This window comes from Dipteris shenzhenensis, chromosome 13 (genome assembly GCF_047967505.1).
Source record: "Dipteris shenzhenensis isolate YYH24624 ecotype China chromosome 13, Dip_SZ_1.0, whole genome shotgun sequence".
NCBI lineage: Eukaryota > Viridiplantae > Streptophyta > Polypodiopsida > Gleicheniales > Dipteridaceae > Dipteris > Dipteris shenzhenensis.
Genome location: NC_141608.1, coordinates 31218154 through 31239167, shown reverse-complemented (window position 1 = coordinate 31239167; position 21014 = coordinate 31218154). Strand labels below are relative to the sequence as shown.

General features: G+C 43.3%; 1 protein-coding gene across 2 annotated transcripts in view; it reads left to right on the top strand.

Annotated features, from left to right (window-relative positions):
* The window catches only part of LOC147895289 (3'-5' exonuclease-like), a 59511-nt gene that overhangs the window by 20184 nt on the left and 18313 nt on the right, over positions 1-21014 (top strand). The window lies entirely within an intron of this gene.

Here is a 21014-nt window from a genome sequence, read left to right as displayed (position 1 = left end):
CCGAAAATCTCAGTATAGGCCATATATACATCATGATCAATTAAATGAGTTTGAAAGCAATCATAAAACGATTGCCGTAGAGATCGTTTGAAAAAAATGAAAGATGGAAAAGTAGGATCACCAAAGATTCTATGATTTGTGTCCATCCATAGAGTCCAAAGTGCCTAGTAGCGCACCCAAACAAAAAATAAATCAAAACCTTGTCTAGCGGGATGAAAACCAAATAACCAGAAGAACTTGCCAAAAGTAACAGTAGGAAAAATTGCTCGAAGCCCCTAACGAATGAGAGCGAGGAAATCACAAGTATGTGGACAGTGCGAGAAAATGTGAGGCACAGATTTAGCAGAATGTAGACATATGTGGCAAATAGCCGGGAACTACCTAGATGGAAAAATGCCAAGTAGGACTCGCCAGAGGAAAAGCTGTTGCCAAAGAGGGACTTTGTAATGCCAAAGGAGACACAGCCGCTTTCTCCACCACTTTGATGGGCGATCCATATGCTAAACAGAATTGGCTCTGTCAGAAACCCAAGACGGAGGTAACAACACTTTATACAGAGAAGGCACTGTGATATGTGACAGCTTCAAAGGACGGGCTGAAGAAGAGGAAGAATGGAGAGTCCAATCCTCAAGCCTATTGTGAAGTTCCAAACGAGGTACCGGCAAGAAAGGTTGAAGCATGTCTGAAATTTTGTGCCATAAAGAACAATAATGAGCTCCCAAACCATACTTGCTAGCAGCCGCAGAAAAAGATAAAAGAGTGTCATCATCCTGAAGTACATTCGCCACAAAAGCAATACCTTTGAAAGATATAAAATAAGAACGCCAGGGTTCTTGTATAGCCAAAGGAGGGTGGAATATTTTGGACCAATAAATATTCTTAGTCCTCAAGGAATTTCCCAACAAAGAATCCCTGCCATTCCATTCCAAGTGGGATAAAATATGCTTCCAATCAAGAAGCAAACGAGAGACAAAAGGGCAGTCTCTGATCTTGCCTTGAATAGAGCCAAATAGTGAACAAAAGCAGAAGTATCAATATGCAACAAAAGAGAGCGGATCATGAAAGCCCAAGGCTGATCCCCTTGTATAAACTGCAACATCATTTTCCCCGTGTGAGCAAGTATATGCATTTGAAAATTGAGTATGTTCAAACCCCCGTGCATCTTTGGAGAACAGAGACGATGCATAAAGAGTAATCTGAGACTTTTCTTGCCATTTTTTGAACACCAGAAAATCTCTATGATAGCAGATATAAAGGAATCCAGATGTGCCTTAGTAAACATGATGAGGGGTAGATAAAATTGTATGTATGCTATCAAAATGTATCGCAAATGAACATGTAATGGTCAAGTTGCAAGCTTCCAATATTCAAGTTTTTTCCTTAGCTTTGTGAGCACCCAATCAGTTTGTTGAGAACGAGTGAGCCCCCAACCTAGAGGATAGCCAAGATGTCGAATCAATTGAGAAGGTGGAACAATTTCCCCAGGCCACAAAAGACTATGCCAGTCTTTAGTATGCAACGACAATAGCTTGGATTTCTGAAAATTCACATGAAAACCAACAGCAAAGCCATATGTGGAAAGAGCCTGCATAATCAAGGAGAGATCGCTCTGAGTATTTTTCGGGGTAAAGAAAGAATCATCAGCATATGCTTGAGCGATCATGCTACGGCTGCCAGGAATTTCCAATTCATGCAACATGTCAGTGTCCAAAAGGTGGTCCATATATTGAAGCATTGGATGAGTGGCTATGGCAAATAGTAAAGCACTGAGGGGACAGCCTTGCCGAATAGAACAACCAAGAGTCCAAGTTGTAGAAATATCCCCTGAAAGTATGCATGCAGCTTTACTATCTTGATATAGCCAATTGATAACTTGCTGCATTTTTGTGCCAAATCCCAAGGCTTGCATTGTTTGTGAAATAAAGTTCCATTGAACAGTATCAAAAGCTTTGGCAATATCAACTTGCAATAGCAAAACATCTTGCTGCATATATTTGGCATATTCTATTTTAACATAGGCATTAGCAATGTTGTCTGTGATATGCGTACGAGGAACAAAACCATATTGCGTAGGACGCAACCCATCATGCAAATAGCCTTTTATCTGATCAACAATCATTTTGGAAGTAAATTTGTAAATAATTGGCATAAGCGCGATAGGTCTCCAATCAGCCAAAGATTCACAGATTTGCTTTTTTGGAAGGAGTTTAACAAGACCTCTCTTCCATGTGTCTGGCATTTTCTGATTTTGTCAAGCAGAATTCACCATATGCAACAAAGTATGCTTCAAAAGAGGCCAATATTCTAAAAAAAACTCAACTGTAAGACCATCCCATTTTGGAGATTTTCATCTACCACAAGATTTGATTGCATCTCTGACAATTCCCTTTCAGTAAAAGGTTCCTTCAATTCCAAAGCTTGAGTAGTGAGATAATAGGAGAAACATGCTGTAAAAGTAAATTTCTTGCAGACAAAACCTGCTGTGAGGGAGGATCTGCATAACCAAATTGCTGAGAGAAATGATGTACACAAACAGAAGCAAGCTGTGACCGTGATGTAGTCCATGAACCATTAGGCATAAGCACCCTGCAAATGTTTGTTTTTAATCTCTTCTGAAAAAATTGTTTGGAAGAATAGCCTTTATTTGTGAAAGCTCTTTGTCTTGCTCTGGTCTCCCATTTAGCAAGTTTCCTGTGATCATTGATTTGGAGACAATGTTTAGCTTGGCATAGTGTTGTTTGCTCATGCAAGAACAAAGGACGAAAGTGATTGAGTTCAGTGAGGTCTTGGCAAGTCAATTTAGCATGAGCAACAGTTTCCCTCAGAGTCTTCATGTAAGACTTGCCATAACCTCTAATTACAACTTGCATTTTGGAAACAAAAGAATCCCATGCATTATCAATATCAAAGTGGCTCGGAGAAGGCAGAGATTGATAGGCTTTAGTAACCATTGCCTTGAAAGCAACATGCTGCAAATAGCTATTCTTCACAATCAGATGTCGCCTTTGAGGCAGTCTATCATTTGACATATCATGAAAAGATAGCCTCAACCATAACGGTGCATGATCTGAATGCACAAAGGCATAGTCAACCCACATTTTGCATGTGAAATCATCATTTTGTTGTGGGGCTACACTATACAAGCGATCCAGACGTGCCTGGTAAGAAGAAAGGGCATTATGTTGAAAAGTGTATCTAGGTGACAAAGGTTGCAATTCCTTCCAAAGATCAACCAAGTCAAGATGTATCAGTAATTGAGACCATGCATGCGTTTCAAAGGTTAACATATGAGTATTTCTTGATGTATTGGCATCTTGTTGTGGAGCATTATTGAAATCCCCACATATAAAGGTATGATATCTCCATGGATATCGTGGCATGGCATCCCAAATTGCACTTCTATCCCAAGAAGATTGAGGTGCATATACAGAAGCGAATTCAAACACTTCGCCTTGAATGATGCATTGAAGAATAATCCATCTGCCTTGATTGTCATTTAAAGCAATAACTGGCTGAAGCTCATGCTTAATCAGAATGACTACACCTGAGAAAGAGTGCTCCCTAGCATAAAAGATATCATAGCTGCAGTAATGACCTGTCTTTCCTGCATAGACATGCTGATTGTGTTCTTGTAATGCCACTATATCAGGCTGAAATCGATTGATATACAGCCACACAGATTTCCATTTCCTACTGTCGCACATCCCTTGAACATTTAAGGTAAGGCATTTGATATGAAAAAAACAGTTATGTACAGCAGCAACCTTCAGGATGTCAATCGTGCATTTCTACCTCAGGGTCAGGGCCTCTTCCTTGAGAAGAAACATCCGCCTGAGGATTGGACAGCAATGCAGCAACCTCTTCTTCAGGGAAGAGGGTTCTGCTAGTTGTCACTGAAGCCCATGTGATTCCAATTCCTGAGTTGACCTCTGGAGAATTTTCACTATAAGATGCACCATTCCAAGTGCGAGGGGGTGGAGGTCGTTGAATAGAAATAACTTTTCTTGGACTTTGCCATCCATCAATTGGAGTTTTTGGTCCTTTTGCTAAGAGTTGAATAGCAGGAAGCGAAGGGGAAGAAGCACTCCCATTTAAAACAACTGCGGCTTTGCCTTTATCCTGATTCACAAAAAACTGTCTATTACCTTTATTTTTGTTCCCAATAGAGGCAGGAGCATCCTTATTGGGCATCTGAGCAGGCAAAGTAGCAGGAGGCATTTTATGCTGACTCATTGGACACTGCGAAGCCATGTGCCCAAATTTTTTACATTCAAAACAAGCCCTTGCAAATAATCCCCATTTTAATTTATAAAATGCACTTCCCATGTCAACATTGTTCACCGTGATTGAACTCCGGTGTGGGATTATCAGTATCCCAGAGAATGCAAAATCGATTAGAGTTGCCGTTAGGCCGCGGTGGGTAAACCACTTTGCCTAAAGTTGCTGCAATTTTAGGCAAGAGTGAAGCCATGCATTGCGGGAAGTCTACAACTTCAACCCAGACTGGACATCGATGTCGAATCAGAGCTTGATAATCCCTTGTGGGGGATCATGGCAAAACGTACACATTTTTTTCGGTGAAATCTTTGATTGATTATATTATATGAGTAGCAACCTCAAAAAAAGGTGCTACAATTACATCAACTGAAAATTTCAGTATATGCCAAAAAGACCTCATGATCTATGCAGCGGGTCTGCAAGCAATCAAAGAAAGATTGCTGCAGAGAACGCCTAAAAAGGCCAAACAGAGAGAAAGTAGGATCACCAAAGACTTTACCATTCCTATATGTCCATAAAGTCCATAGTGCCCAGTAGTGAACCCAAATGAAGAAAAGATGAAACTCCGGTTTGGATGGATGAAACCCAAATAGCCAGAAGAACTTCCCAAACGGAACAGATGGGAATCTCGCTCGCAGGTGCTATCGAAGCAGATCAAAAAACTCACGAGAGCACGGACAATGCCAAAACAAGTGAGGCACAGTCTCCGAAGAAGCATAACATCTATGGCAAAGTGTAGGAGCAATGTGTCGATGAGCTGATAGCTGTCCAGATGGAAACACTCCCAAAAGACCTCGCCAAAAGAAAACCTGTTGCCGAAGCGGTACTTTATAGGCCCAAAGTTGCTGTAATCTTTTCCTTCACCACTTGGCTGGGGGATGCATTCGCCAAACAGAATCACCTCTCTCTAAAACCCAAGGTTGAGGCAAAAGGATTTTATACAATGCAGGTACAGTAATCTGCGATAGCCTCAAAGGACGAGAAGAGGACCCTGGAGAAGTCAAAGTCCAATCTTCCAGTCGGTCCTGGAGTTCCAAATGAGGAATCGGAACAAAGGGCGAAAGCATAGAAGTAATTTGTCGTCACAAAGGACGATAATGAGAGCCCAATCCATATGTAGTGGTTGCTAGAGAAAGGGGGAGCACAGTACCAGCATCATCTATAACATCAGCAACCGAGGTGATGCCTTCAAACGAGACAAAGTAGGAACGTCGAGGTTCCTGTAAAGCCAAGGGAGGCTGAAAGACTTTCGACCAGTGAATGCTTTCAGCTCTCAAAGAATTCCCGAGCAAAGATTGCCGTCCATTCCATTCCAGATGAGAAAGAACATGCTTTCAGTCAAGAATCAAGCGAGAGACAAAAGGGCATCTAGGCAAAGTGCCATCAGTGCAGCCAAAAAAGAAATCCCAGTGATCGAGTTGCCAATGACCAAACGCAGAAATACTGATATGAGTGACCAGAGTCCTAATCATAAGAGCCTAAGGCTGATCACCTTGCAGAAATTGCAGCAACATTTTTCCCCTGTGGGCAAGAATATGCACATGAATATCCGTGATGTTCAATCCACCATGCATCTTGGGAGAACAAATGTGATGCATCGAAAGCAGCTTGAGACTTTTTCTGCCATGTTTGGATCGCCAGAAGAGTTCCATAAAGACAGACATGAAAGATGTAAGATCTGCCTTAGTGAACATGATCAATGGCAAGTAAAATTGAATATATGCCACAAGGATGGACTGCACTATTCGAAGACGAATGTGCAAAGGCCAGGTTGCCAGTTTCCAATACTCAAGCTTTTTCCGAAGCTTAGCCAAAATCCAATCAGTTTGTTGTCGGCGAGTGAGTTCCCATCCCAAAGGGTAACCAAGATGACGAACAAACTGAGTGGGTGGAATGATATCCCCGGGCCATAATAGACTATGCTAGTCTTTGGAATGCAAAGGGAGCAGCTTAGACTTCTGAAAATTAACATGAAGACCAGCTGCCAAACCATAAATAGAGAGGGCCTGCATCAAGGCACCAAGATCATGGGGCGTATTCTTCGGGGTAAAGAAAGAATCATCAGCATAAGCCTGAGCAACCATGCTGCGATTAGCATCCAATTCCAAGCCATGAGTTGATCCTGTAGCCACAAGATCATCAATATATTGCAGCATAGGATGAGCAGCAATGGCATACAGTAAAGCACTGAGAGGGCATCCTTGGCGGACCGAACAACGAAGAGTCCACTCATCAGAGATATCCCCAGAGATATGCAAGCCGCATTGCTATCTCTGTAAAGCCAGTAAATAACCTGCTGCATTTTTTGTCCAAACCACAAAGCTCGCATATTTTGCGAGATGAAATTCCATTGAACTCTGTCAAAGGCTTTTGCAATATCTACCTGCAAGAGTAGAACATCCTGCTGCGTGTATTTGGCATATTCAATCCCAATATAAGCATTGGCAATGTTATCTGTGATATGGCGACGTGGAACAAAGCCATATTGGGAGGGATGCAACCCATCATGTAAATAACCTTTAATCCGATCAACCACCATTTTGGCAATGATCTTGTAAATGACTGGCATGAGTGTGATTGGCCTCCAATCACCCAGTGAATCACATAGCTGCTTTTTTGGAATCAGCTTGAGAAGACCCATTTTGCATGACAAAGGCATCTGCTGATTTTGCCATGTTGTATTTACCATTTGCAGCAAGGTGAATTTAAGAAGATCTTAGAATGCAAGAAAAAATTCAACAGTGAGACCATCCTATCTTGGGGATTTCCATCTGTTAGAGGATCTCAGTGCATCAGACAATTCCCTTTCAGTGAAGGGATGTTCAAGTTCCAAAGCTTGAGCATCAGACAGAATTGGATGAACATGCTGCAAAAGAAGCTGACGTGCAGACACGACTTGAGGAGAAAGAGTATTCAGATGCCCAAAATGAGTGGAGAAGTGTTGCACACATAAATCAGCAAGCTCTGAACGAGATGTTGACCAAGAACCATAAGGCATCCGGATCGGACAGATATTGGCAGCCTGTTTACACGGCATCCGGATCCGGCAGATATTGGCAGCCTGTCTTTTGTAGTGTAAACTATTAAAAAGTTGCTTGGAAGAGCAGCCTTTATCCAAAAATGCCCGTTGTCTGGATCGAGTTTCCCATTTAGCAAGCTTTCTGCGATCATTAGATTGAAGAGAGAATTGAGCCTAACATAAGAGCATGCTTTCCTCTGAAGACAAAGGGCGAAGATGAGCAAGCTCAATCAAACTCTGACATGTAAATTTGGCGTGTGCTATAGTCTCCCTTGTGGCTTGCATATAGGATTTGCCATAGTCTCGAATAATTGCTTGCATTCGAGCAACAATAGCCTGCCAAGCATAATCCAAACCAATGCGTATCTGACGAGAGAGAGGCTGAATAGCATCAGAGACCAAGGCTTTAAAGTCAGCATGCTCCAGATAACTATTATTAATCAACAAAGGCCTTCAGCAAGGCAATCTATCAGTGGGAAATTCATGTAAGGAAAGCCTCAACCAAAGAGGAGCATGATCCGAATGTGTGAAAGCATGATCAACCCAAATTTGACTTACATGAAAGCCTCAACCAAAGAGGAGCATGATCCGAATGTGTGAAAGCATGATCAACCCAAATTTGACAAGTAAAGGCATCACAATGCTGTGGATCAATCTGATACCATCTGTCCAAGCGTGCCCGATAAGAAGATTGAGCATTATGCTGAAAGGTATAACCCGGAAGCATGGGCTGTAATTCCTTCCAGAGATCAACCAAGCGCAACTGAAAAATCAGACCATGTCTGTGTTTTAGAAGCCAACATATGAGTGTGGCCTGAGGTGTTGTCACCCGATTGAGGGGCATTATTAAAGTCACCGCAAATAAAGGCATGTTGTCGCCATGGATAAGTATGCATGGCAGCCCAGATCAAAGCTCTATCATGAGAAGACTGGGGGGCATAAACCGATGCAAATTCAAAAATTTCCCCTTGAACAAGGCATTGAACAATAATCCATCTACCATGGCGATCATTGAGAGCCACAACAGGTTGAAGGTCGTGCTTTACCAAAAAAGCCACACCAGAAAAGTAGTGCTCTCCAGCATAGATATCACACACTCTCTCTTGTTTGTTCTCTACTTCGATCACGGGAGTAGCACCATTTATTTCCTCCCAGCCATATCTCGCTGAGGCTAACGAGCAGACAGAGATCTACGTTACAAAGTCCACATGAATCATTATCTTCTCTTCTCTCTCTAGCCTCAGCAAGCCCCAATTCCCTAGATAGATCTAGATGCCACATGTCATCCATATAGGGCCTTCCTAATGCAACATTTCACCCCTCTCTTGGGTTGCATTAAATTCCTTGCCCCTAGGCACAATCTTAGCACTAGGCCCTTGGTCTTAGATCTATCTAGTCTGGTGCTATCAGCCCTCACCTAGGACCTTGACATTAAATCCCTCCCGATCATTTACATGAAGCGCAAACACATATATTACAGAGATAGATTTTTTAAGGGAAATGTCGACTGATTCTTCCGAGGTCATGCTACCTCGGCTAGAGCGTAACATTCCTTCCCTCTTCAGACATCAGCGTCCTCGATGATAAAGTCTGGGAACACTCTCCGCAACTGATATACGGATTCCCAGGTAGCTTCGGATAGAGGCTGACCATGCCATGCAACCAACACCGTGGGTATCTTTCGATTTCGTATTTTCATTGTTCCTCGGTCCAGGATTCTTGTTGGTTTGCGCCTTGCAATATCCTCTATCTCCTGAAACAAAACCACACCTTCGATTAGTGAGTCACCTGTATGTAAAAAATTCTTTAAGCGCGAAACATGAAAAACCGGGTGCACCTTACACCCCTGTGGCAATTCTAATTTATAGGCTACACTGCCTATTCTCTTTAGAATTAACCACGGCGCACAGTATCGAGGTGATAACTTAGCACACTCTCCTGAAGTCAACGACTTTGAGTGCGAAGGAATTCTGAGAGAAACTTTTTCTCCTTCTTCAAATACTCTTATAGACCGATTTTCATCCGCATACACCTTGGCTCTATCCATAGCCTGGCGGATATTAGCTCTCGCAAGTGCTAGCATCTCCCGCAGCTGAACTACAAAGTTTGCGGCACTAGGCACTTTCTGAGGTACTCCAACTATAGTTGGATTGGCTGGTCTTTCTATAACCATAGTTCAGCTCAAACGGACTGAACCCAGTAGATGAATGCTTCCTATCATTGTAGGCAAACTCCAACAATGGCAACCACTTGTCCCATGTATGTTGCCTCAATGACACATATGCCCTCAGCATATCCTCTAAAGTCTGGTTGACTCTCTCCGTCTGACCATCCGTCTCAGGATGATCCCCACTACTCATTCCTAACTCAGTCCTCAGTGTCTCGAATACCGCTGTCCAGAAATGACCGGTAAATCTGACATCTCGGTCTGACACTATGGATCTAGGTAATCCATGCAGACAAAATATATGTCTAATGAACAAATCCGCCACTTGCGGGGCACTAACAGACTCTCTAGTCGGAATGAAGTGAGCCATCTTGGTTAGACGATCAACCACCACAAGGATAGAATTGTATCCCCCTTGTGTTGCAGGTAGCCCTACAATAAAATCCATGGAAATGCTCTCCCACTTACTTAGTGGTATTTCCAAGGGCTGTAAAAGTCCGGGTGGCTTCACCCGCTCGGCCTTACTTACCTGACACGAGAAACACCGTGTCACATACTCATGAATATGCTTTTTCATCTTTGGCCAAAAGAAATCTCGCTTCACGAGATCGTATGTCTTCTCGACACCTGGATGTCCCGCACACGGGCTATCATGGCATTGTCGAATGACTCTCTGCCTGAGATCATTCTGACCAGGTACTACAACCTTGCCATTTCTAACTAGCATACCATCCCTTATGGCATATCTTGCATAAGTTTGGCCTTTTCTGGATGCCAGGTCATCCATTTCATTTTCCCCGGGTTTTAACACATGAGCTTTAGGCCACAAGCTCTGGACAAACTCGTCCACTTTTTGAGTTTCTCTTATCTCAGTCATTAGAGCACTCTCTAATACCGTGAAACTCAGGTTGTGCATAATGCGAGACAACGCATCAGCTACCTTATTGTCTTTTTCTCTTCGGTACCGAATCGTCAAATTAAACTCCTGCATGAGCTCTGCCCACCTAGCTTGGCGGCCCCTCAAGTCAGGTTGTTTACAAAAATGTTTCAGAGTATCATGATCTACATCCACATAAAACTCTGAACCATACATATAATGCCTCCATGTTTTCAAAGCATGGATAACAGCATACAACTCCAATTCATGAGTTGGCCAATTCCTTTGAGAGGGAGAAAGCTTCTTGCTTTCAAAGGTTACTGGCCTTCCCTCTTGAAGGAGAACTGCTCCTACGGCAATGCCACTTGCATCGGTTTCTAGGAACAACGGTTTCTGGGGATCAACTATTTTTAACACCGGTCCTGTGACCACAGCTTGTTTTATGGTGTTAAAACTTTCTTGTTGATTCTGTCCCCAAATAAAGGGTACTTTATCTGAGGTTAGATCAGTCAATGGCGATACTATTCCAGAATATCCTTTGATATGCCTTCTATAAATGGACAAATCCCTAGAATGATCGCAACAACAACGCGGTCAGACTCTGAGGGATTGGCCAAGTTAGTATCGCAGCCACTTTCTTCGGATTCATTTCTACCCCCTGTGGAGTAATTATGAATCCTAAGTACTCAAGCCTAACCATACACAGTATAGTTTTCTTTTTATTCACGTAAAGACTGGCTTTCCTCAAAGTACTGAACACTATCCTTAAGTGTTCACGATGTTCAGTAACACTTTTACTGAATATCGGAATGTCGTCAATAAAATGTCCTACGAACTTTCCGATATACGGACGTAGTAAATCGTTCATAAGCATGATGAAGGTCGCTGGAGCATTGGTAAGTCCGAAGGGCATTACCAAAAACTCATAATGACCAAACCTGCTTCTGAAAGCAGTTTTATGCACATCCTCGGCTCTAATCCGGATTTGATGGTAGCCGCACTTAAGATCTATCTTGCTGAAAATCACGGCTCCATGTAATGCATCTAGCAAATCATCAATCCGAGCCATCGGATACCTGTGCTTAACAGTGATATTATTCAATGCTCTGTAATCTATACAGAGGCGAAACGTATCATCCTTTTTCCTCTTTAATATCACTGGCGAAGAAAAAGGTGAGAAACTTGGTTGAATCTGCCCCAACTTGAGGTATTCTTCCAGTTGTCTACGCACCTCCGCCTCTTCAGTAAAACTCATTCTATAGGGAGGTCTATTTACAGGTTCTGCCCCCGGGATCAGTTCAATCTTATGCTGAACTTTCCGCTCTGGAGGTAACCCATAAGGTAGTTCATCCCTAAAACATTCAGAGAACTCCTCTGTTATAAGATTAGCCAGCTTGGCCATCTCACCACTTTGCGTAACATCAGCGCTAGTCGAAGAATCATCCACCGACTCTACCGATGCTGTGCAAAGGTACAAAAACTCTAATTGAGCCTTTCTGATTTCCATCACGGAAACCAACGGTCCCTGAGGTATATCTCTTTCACCTCGCAAGACATAAAGCACATCATTCATCTTGAATTGATATATGTGCTTTTTCCAATCAATGGCTGGATTCTTCCTAGAATGCCACGCCATTCCCAGGGCTATATCCGCATGAGCAAGCTTCAAAATCAAGCTTCTCAGCATAGTCCTGAATCCGAAGCTCCAACTGGGTAACCCTTTGTCCCATACTTCAGTTGAACTTCCATCTGCCATCCTAACTGTATACGCATAGTCAGATGGACTTGTCTTTAATTTCAGCCTCTTCACGAGCTTGGAGTTAATCACATTGTGAGTTGACGCTGAGTCAAACAACACAATGACATCATGACTGGCCACTTGCCCTTTCATTTTAATTAACTCCGTATCATTGAAGGCTGTATACCCCGTTGCTGCGGGCTTAGATAGGATGTTATCAGGTGCACTCGTCACTAACTTAGCAACAGACACACAGAACAAACAAGGTACTAACCTCTGAGAAGATCCCGCTAGCTGAATCTGCATCTCTTCCGCTCTGGGACTTTCCTGCATCTCCACGTCACACTCTGAGATCACCATCTCAGCCATCCGACGATCTTTATTACGTGGACAATCCCTCCACTGATGAGGTTGAAGGCAACCAAAGCACAAGCCTTCTCTCCTCGCTTTTTCCCTCTGTTCTGGGTTCAAGGGAGATTTAGACCAAGCCCGGGCTGCCATTGGGGTTACTTTCCTTTTTACTCCAATGGTGGTACTTGGTTTAGGAGTTTCAGCCAGTCTCGCCTGCTTGGCTTGACCACTCGGCTGCGAACCACTCCCTTTACTAGCCCACTTCTTCTTAAACCCGGATTTCTTCGTATACCCATACTGGGTTCCGACCTGTGCAAACCCACTTGGCTTGCTGCCCTTGGCATCCTCGTAGTTCAGGGCTATAGCTATTGCATCATCTAGCGTGTTCGCGTACTTAGCCCGAACTTCCATTTTTATTCGATCATTCAATCCAAATATGAAATCTTTCACTTGGATTGATTGAGGCAGGGGTTCGTCAACCTTCATTACACTCTCTCGAAACTTATCAGTGTATTCTGCCACTGATAAATTTCTCTGACGAAGGTTCCTATATAGATCCCAAGCTCGGGATGCTTCGTCAGGAGGTAAGAAGTGTTTCCTGAACTCTCTTTTAAACCCCTCCCAGGTAGTGGATGCTATGCCATCTTTTTGTTGCTTAATCCACCACCGATCCGCTGCCTCACTAAACATGTGGGTGGCCTCGCGGATCTTTTTGATGTCATTTCTGATTTCACAAATGGCGAACGCTTCGTCCCATTTGTGTAACCAGGTCTCAATGACATCGGAGCTACGGTCGTTCATCCGACCAGAATACTTTTCCGGTCTGTAATTCACAATATTTGGCACTTTAGCCTTCCTAGGCTCGACCGTATGGACACTAGACTCCAGTTCCATACTCCAGTTCCATTGGAGCCTTTCCCTTCTCTTCTCTAGAAGGTCTGGCAGACATACTCTGTAACGCTCGCCTAAGTTCAGATTGCCCTGCGTTGGCTTGTAATTGCTGCACTAACAACTGTTGCAAGGCATCCTCCAGCAATGCAATCTTGCCAGATAAAGTGTGAGCTACTGGCGCGATCCCTGCTGGGTCGGCCGGACTCCTGATTCACCAGGGTCGCTCCTTCTTCTGCTTCCATTCACTTCAATAGGTGTTTTGTTTTGTTTTGTTCTGTTTTTTTTTTTTTTAAACACCGTATTTACAAACTGACACAATTCAGTGTACTGACACTCTGACACATTTCCCTATACTAGGGAATACCTGCAATCCCACATGTACACAGACTAGGCATTTGACACATGCATAACCCAAATAGCGCTTTTCCCTATACTAGGGAAATTCCTGCAAACTAACTCTGACTGAAGCACACAGGCATAATCTGTCCCTGCTATAGCATCGTAAACTGCAAACACTGCTACAACCACAAAAGCCTAATCTGCTTCTGAAAAAATAGGAATGACAGAACAAAGGGGAAAATGAGTAAAGTGCTCCCTGGTCTAAATCTGTATGAGGGAATCTGTCTCAGCTCCACATCACAATTCGAGTCGCCGAAGCCTGCTCTCTGATCGAAATGATAAGTCTCTGCTTCTCGATCCAATCTCAGCTTACGAGTTGCCTGCGTGGCGTTGGAGGGCTTTGACCGTAAGGGCGCCAGGGAAGCAGGTCGACAACTATTACAAACCGACCTCCACAGGCTTCTCTATGCACCCAATAGCCTTCAACAAGGCCACCTCGCCACAGCAGAGACACCTTCTACCAACGACCAGCGAACAACAAACAGCCACGTAACATGTCGAAGGCCTTCGTCACACGAACCTCTGTCAGGCCCGAGCAAATACTATGATCAGTGCTGGAGGACCACGCGCAGACACGTCGTGGTAGTTCATTATCCGTAATTCGTCAATTACGTCCGTCGCATGGAGGTCACAAGTAGCAGAGTCGTCCTGTTAAGCCTTCACTGCGTCGTAGACCACGGGCAGCAACACCTATCTACGTCAACCTGCCTTACGGGATCCCTCGTTCCAGCAACGACTCAGAAACCTGGAGGTTAACTGTTTTATTGCGTAGGCCAACGTTGATCAAACCTCACGAACAGTCCACGTATCGTATCACGTGCCTGCGCTCCACGCCTGCTAACCGCTACCAAAGATCAAAGACCCGTTCATCACGATGCCCGTCACGTACTAATTCGCCGTCTGTTTCTCAGGTCTTTCGTTTCATCGTAGATCACGAATCCCCTCTCGTCCTCTAACCTAGGCTCTGATACCAATTATCACACACTCTCTCTTGTTTGTTCTCTACTTCGATCACGGGAGTAGCACCATTTATTTTCTCCCAGCCATATCTCGCTGAGGCTAACGAGCAGACAGAGATCTACGTTACAAAGTCCACATGAATCATTATCTTCTCTTCTCTCTCTAGCCTCAGCAAGCCCCAATTCCCTAGATAGATCTAGATGCCACATGTCATCCATATAGGGCCTTCCTAATGCAACATTTCACCCCTCTCTTGGGATGCATTAAATTCCTTGCCCCTAGGCACAATCTTAGCACTAGGCCCTTGGTCTTAGATCTATCTAGTCTGGTGCTATCAGCCCTCACCTAGGACCTTGACATTAAATCCCTCCCAATCATTTACATGAAGCGCAAACACATATATTACAGAGATAGATCCTTTAAGGGAAATGTCGACTGATTCTTCCGAGGTCATGCTACCTCGGCTAGAGCGTAACAATAGAAGATATCATAACCAGCAAAATGGCCTATTTGACCAGCATACATATGCTGATTATGCTCTTGCAAAGCAATCATATCAGGCTGCAATTGCGTGATATACATCCAAACCAGTTTCCATTTGCGACCATCACACATTCCTTGTACTTTGAGAGTAACACACTTCAGATGATCAAGCATATTTATAGTTATGGGATAGGTATGTACAGCAACTAACGGGCTGTCTACGGCTGCATTTCCACCTCAATGTCCGGGCCTCTGCCCTAGGATGAATCATCAGCTTGAGGAGAGGACAAAAGTGCAGCAACTTCTTCTTCAGGAAACAAGGTCCGATTTGCAGTAACAACAGCCCAGGTCAAGCCAACACCAGAGTTTTCAGCAGGTGTTTTCCCATGAGAGGATGCACCACTCCAAGTCCGAGAAGTCAAAGGTCGCCTAGGGGAGATCACTTTGCGAGGAGTTTGCCATCCATCAGTTAAAAAATTTTCCCCCTTCCCTTGAGGTGGAGAGGACAAAGGCACAGGAAAAGAAGCATTACCATGTGAGACAGTCGGGGCTTTGCCTTTGTCTTGAACAGAGAAAAACTGTTTGACCCCTTTGTTTTTGACCACAGAACAGGCATTTGCATTCTTATTCAAAGTCTGAACCATTTCAGCTTGCACTGGCATCCGTAGAGCTCGGGAAGGGCATTGTGAAGCCATGTATCCAAATTGCTTGCATTCAAAGCAAGCACCTGCAAACAGCCCCCACTTGAGCTTGTAAAAGGCACTCCCCATGGAAACATTATTCACAGTGACCGAATATGAAGCTGGAGTGGGATGATTTGTATTCCGCAAAATGCAGAAGCGATTCGAATTTCCATTGGGTCGTGGTGGACATACCACCTTACCGAGGGAAGCTGCAATTTTAGGTAGAAGAGAGGACAAGCATTGAGGAAAATCCACAACTTCTATCCAAACAGGGCAACGATGCCGAATCAATGCCTGGTAATCCTGGGTGGAAGACCAGGGCAGAACATGGACCATCTGCTGGCCATAGAAAAGAGGAGAGTGCTCCAGCAAAACCTGACAGTGCTCCTCATCAGCCATGATGATCTCAAAAAAGCCCCTCGCTGCATAATGAACTTTTTTGACATAAGAACCTTCCAGGGTTCGAGTCAACCAATTCCCAACATCTGCAGCAGCAGGCATCCGTCGTGGGAAGAGAATTATAATGGCATGCTTTGCATACTCCTTAATTGGATCAAATATATCATCCACTTCCACCATAATGCCAGTGGTGGGAAGTGGATCTTTCCAACCTTTACGGGTGTCTTTAAACCCTTCATGCATAACCTCATAAACAAGCTGAGCCTCAGCACATTCATGAAGGGAATCATCTGAATCCATCACCTGTTTTTGTTTCTTGTTGGAAACCGACTTGTCTTTGTGAAAAGTTAAGGAAAAAACTTGGAAGCAACAATGCTTTACAAGGAGGAAAGCACAGTAGGTACAAAACTGTACGGTGTTTTCCTGGTTGTACGGACGATTTTTGACAGTATAAAATTTTTTTAATGACAGGCAAACTGTACGGACTTCCTCGACTATACGGACAAAATTGTACGGACTGTACGGACAAAATTGTACGGAATTTTCTGACTGTGCAGACAAAATCGTACGGATTTATTGATTGTATAGATTTTCGATAGTAAAATTTTTTTTTGACAAGCAAACTGTACGGACTGTGCGGATTTTTCTGATTGTACAGATGAAATCGTACGGATTTTTGACAGAACGAAAAATTTTTTTTTTTTTCGGATTTTTTGACAGAGCGTACGGATAGAAAACGGACGTCGAAAAGAACCTCGAGTACTCCTCCCTCCCCACACACACACTAGCATCCAGCTAGCATAAATGACAATCTATGTAGATGAGGATCACACACCTACCACACACACACACACACACATCCACACACACACACACACACACACACACCACGCACCACACGGGCAAAACGTACACACACACACACAGACACACACACACACTTTTTTTTGGGATGAAATCTTTGATTGATTATATTATATGAGTAGCAACCTTAAAATAAGGTGCTACAATTACATCAACTGAAAATTTCAATATATGCCAAAAAGACCTCATGATCTATGCAGCAGGTCTGCAAGCAATCAAAGAAAGATTGCTACAGAGAATGCCTAAAAAAGCCAAACAGAAAGATGAAACTCCGGTCTAGATGGATGAAACCCAAGTAGCTAGAAGAACTTCCCAAACAGAATAGATGGGAATCTCGCTTGCAGGCGCTGTCGAAGCTGATCAAAAAACTCACGAGAGCACGGACAATGCCAAAACAAGTGAGGCACAGTCTCCGAAGAAGCAGAACATCTGTGGCAAAGTGCAGGAGCAATGTGTCGATGAGCTAATAGCTGTCCAGATGGAAAGACTCCCAAAAGAACTCACCAAAAGAAAACCTGTTGCCGAAGCGGTACTTTATAAGCCCAAAGTTGCTGTAATCTTTTCCTCCACCACTTGGCTGGGCGATGCATTCGCCAAACAGAATCACCTCTCTCTGAAACCCAAGGTTGAGGCAAAAGGATTTTATACAATGCAGGTACAGTAATCTGAGATAGCCTGAAAGGACGAGAAGAGGACCCTAGAGAAGTCAAAGTCCAATCTTCCAGCCGGTCCTGGAGTTCCAAAGGAGGAGTCGGAACAAAAGGCGAAAGCATAGAAGTAATTTGTCGCCACAAAGGACGATAATGAGAGCCCAATCCATATGTAGTGGCTGCTAGAGAAAAGGGGAGCACAGTACTAGCATCATCTATAACATCAGCAACCGAGGTGATGCCTTTAAACGAGACAAAGTAGGAACGTCGAGGTTCCTGTAAAGCCAAGGGAGGCTGAAAGACTTTCGACCAGTGAATGCTTTCAAGTTTCAAAGAATTCCTACGCAAAGATTGCCATCCATTCCATTCCATTCCAGATGAGAAAGAACATGCTTCCAGTCAAGAAGCAAGCGGGAGACAAAAGGACAGCTAGGTAAAGTGCCATCAATGTAGCCAAAAAAGAAATCCCAGTGATCGAGTTGCCAATGACTAAACGCGGAAATACTGATATGAGTGACCAAAGTCCTAATCATAAGAGCCCAAGGCTGATCACCTTTAGAAATTGCAGCAACATTTTCCCCCTGTGGGCAAGAATATGCACATGAATATCCGTGATGTTCAATCCACCATGCATCTTGGGAGAACAAATGTGATGCATCGAAAGCAGCCTGAGACTTTTTTTGCCATGTTTGGATCGCCATAAGATTTCCATAAAGACAGACATGAAAGATGTAAGATCTGCCTTAGTGAACATGATCAATGGCAAGTAAAATTGAATATATGCCACAAGGATGGACTGCACTATTCGAAGACAAATGTGCAAAGGCCAGGTTGCCAATTTCCAATACTCAAGCTTTTTCCGAAGCTTAGCCAAATCCCAATCAGTTTGTTGTCGGCGAGTGAGTTCCCACCCCAAAGGGTAACCAAGATGACGAACAAACTGAGTGGGTGAAATGATATCCTCGAGCCATAATAGACTATGCCAGTCTTTGGAATGCAAAGGGAGCAGCTTAGACTTCTGAAAATTAACATGAAGACCAGTTGCCAAACCATAAACAAAGAGGGCCTGCATCAAGGCACCAAGATCATGGGGCGTATTCTTCGGGGTAAAGAAAGAATCATCAGCATATGCTTGAGCAACCATGCTGCAATTAGCATCCAATTCCAAGCCCTGAAGTGATCCTGTAGCCACAAGATGATCAATATATTGCAGCATAGGATGAGTAGCAATGGCATACAGTAAAGCATTGAGAGGGCATCCTTGGCGGACCGAACAACGGAGAGTCCACTCATCAGAGATATCCCCAGAAAGAATGCAAGTTGCATTGCTATCTCTGTAAAGCCAGTAAATAACCTGCTGCATTTTTGGTCCAAACCCCCAAAGCTCGCATAGTTTGCGAGATGAAATCCCATTGAACTGTGTCAAAGGCTTTTGCAGTATCTACCTGCAAGAGTAGAACATCCTGCTGTGTGTATTTGGCATATTCAATCCCAATATAAGCATTGGCAATGTTATCTGTGATATGGCGACGTGGAACAAAGCCATATTGGGAGGGATGCAACCCATCATGCAAATAACCTTTAATCCGATCAACCACCATTTCACAGATACACACACACACACACACACACACCATGTTTCCTTCAAGAGGGATTATCGGATAAAGAAAGAAATGTTTATGTTTTGAAGGCAACGTTTGCTGTCAACTTCATGAATTTGGACTTACGGATCCCCATGTGGTATGATTGTCCCACAGTGACCAGAAATGCCTTGCTGTGTGCTGCCAGTCATTGTCATTGCACTTTGTGGTCCACATGGAACCAAAAGAAATTACCCAGAAGATAGTTCCAAATCTTGTTAATAGAATATATCTTCCCCAGGGCTTGCTTCTCAGTAGTTAAGTAACTGGCTTCTGTAGTGGATAGCATTCTACTTGCATAGTAGGCTGATGCCATATCTGCCATATCTACTTGCATATAGATAGGGTGATGCCAGCATTCTCCTTGTATAGCAGATAGGCTGATGCCAGCCTTCATTTGTAACCTGGGTCAGAACACTTCCAATGGCTATATCTGGTGCATCCACATATACGGAATACCAAGGCCAATTGAGTTTCCTCAACACAGGCACCACGGACACCATTCTCTGTGGATCATTAAAAGCGTGTTGACACTCTTCTCATTTCTGTCCAGTCATACCGGTCCAGAGGTTAGCAGATCTAAAGCCAACAGGGAGGCTGGTCTATGACATTTATTCAACGTGGAAGGAACTGAGCAAAATGGCTGAGTGAAGGATTTCGATGTAGTCTTCCAAGTGGCTGAGTAGAGGATTGTGTTTGGATAAAGCTCGTTGCTATCTTTTTGCAGACCTTGTGTTTCAACTGAATCAGCAGAGCATCTTTGAATTGACCTCTATTGGCTTGGTTTGTGCTGCGGCTTTTGGAATTTTGAAAGTTGCTGGATGCATATTGTGTGAGAACAAATCATTTCAGAACTCATGCTTAGGGATACAGCCATTGAATGGCCCAGTACAATCAGCAATGGAGCCAGTTGGCAGATCATCGTTCACATGGAAGCTAAAGCAATAGATGAATGACAAGTCACAGATGAAGCAAAGGGCAAAGACAGGAGACAAGCTCTCTGCAAAGGAAATATTAACAGCTCCGTTTCATCAACATGGGAAGCCTATTTAGAGACTTGTTTTTAAGGAGTGATGAAGGATTTTGACTCGACTGTAGTATATATCCATGCCACCAAATGATTCTCCAAATTTTCAAATGTAAAAATAGAGGTGGAGTAAACAAGCTGTGTTGTTGGGTTGCAGAAGACTTCTGCTCACTTTACGATTGTTTACACTTCTTCAAAATTATATTCAGCTCACTCTCATATTGGAAGTCATGTGCATTGATGTTTCCAAGCCAAAAAAGATGGTAATGAACTATGAATGGTAAATTTCTGATCCCTTTCCCCTACTTTATTGGATCTATCCATGAACTTTTATAGTACTTTTCTATAATTATCAATCAATGAGCTTTCATAGTGCTTTCATATGATTATCCATAAGCTTTCATACTACTTTCCTATAATTATCTATCCTCTTCAATTCTGGTGGTGCAAAAATTTCTCGAGATTTTTTTAAAAGGTTGGCCATTGATCAAACTATTCAGGTCTTCCCTTGGTAATCTAATTCCAAAATAGAAAAAAGGAACTGATTTTTCCAAATCCCTCTAAAAAACTGTTCTTTTCTAAATCTGA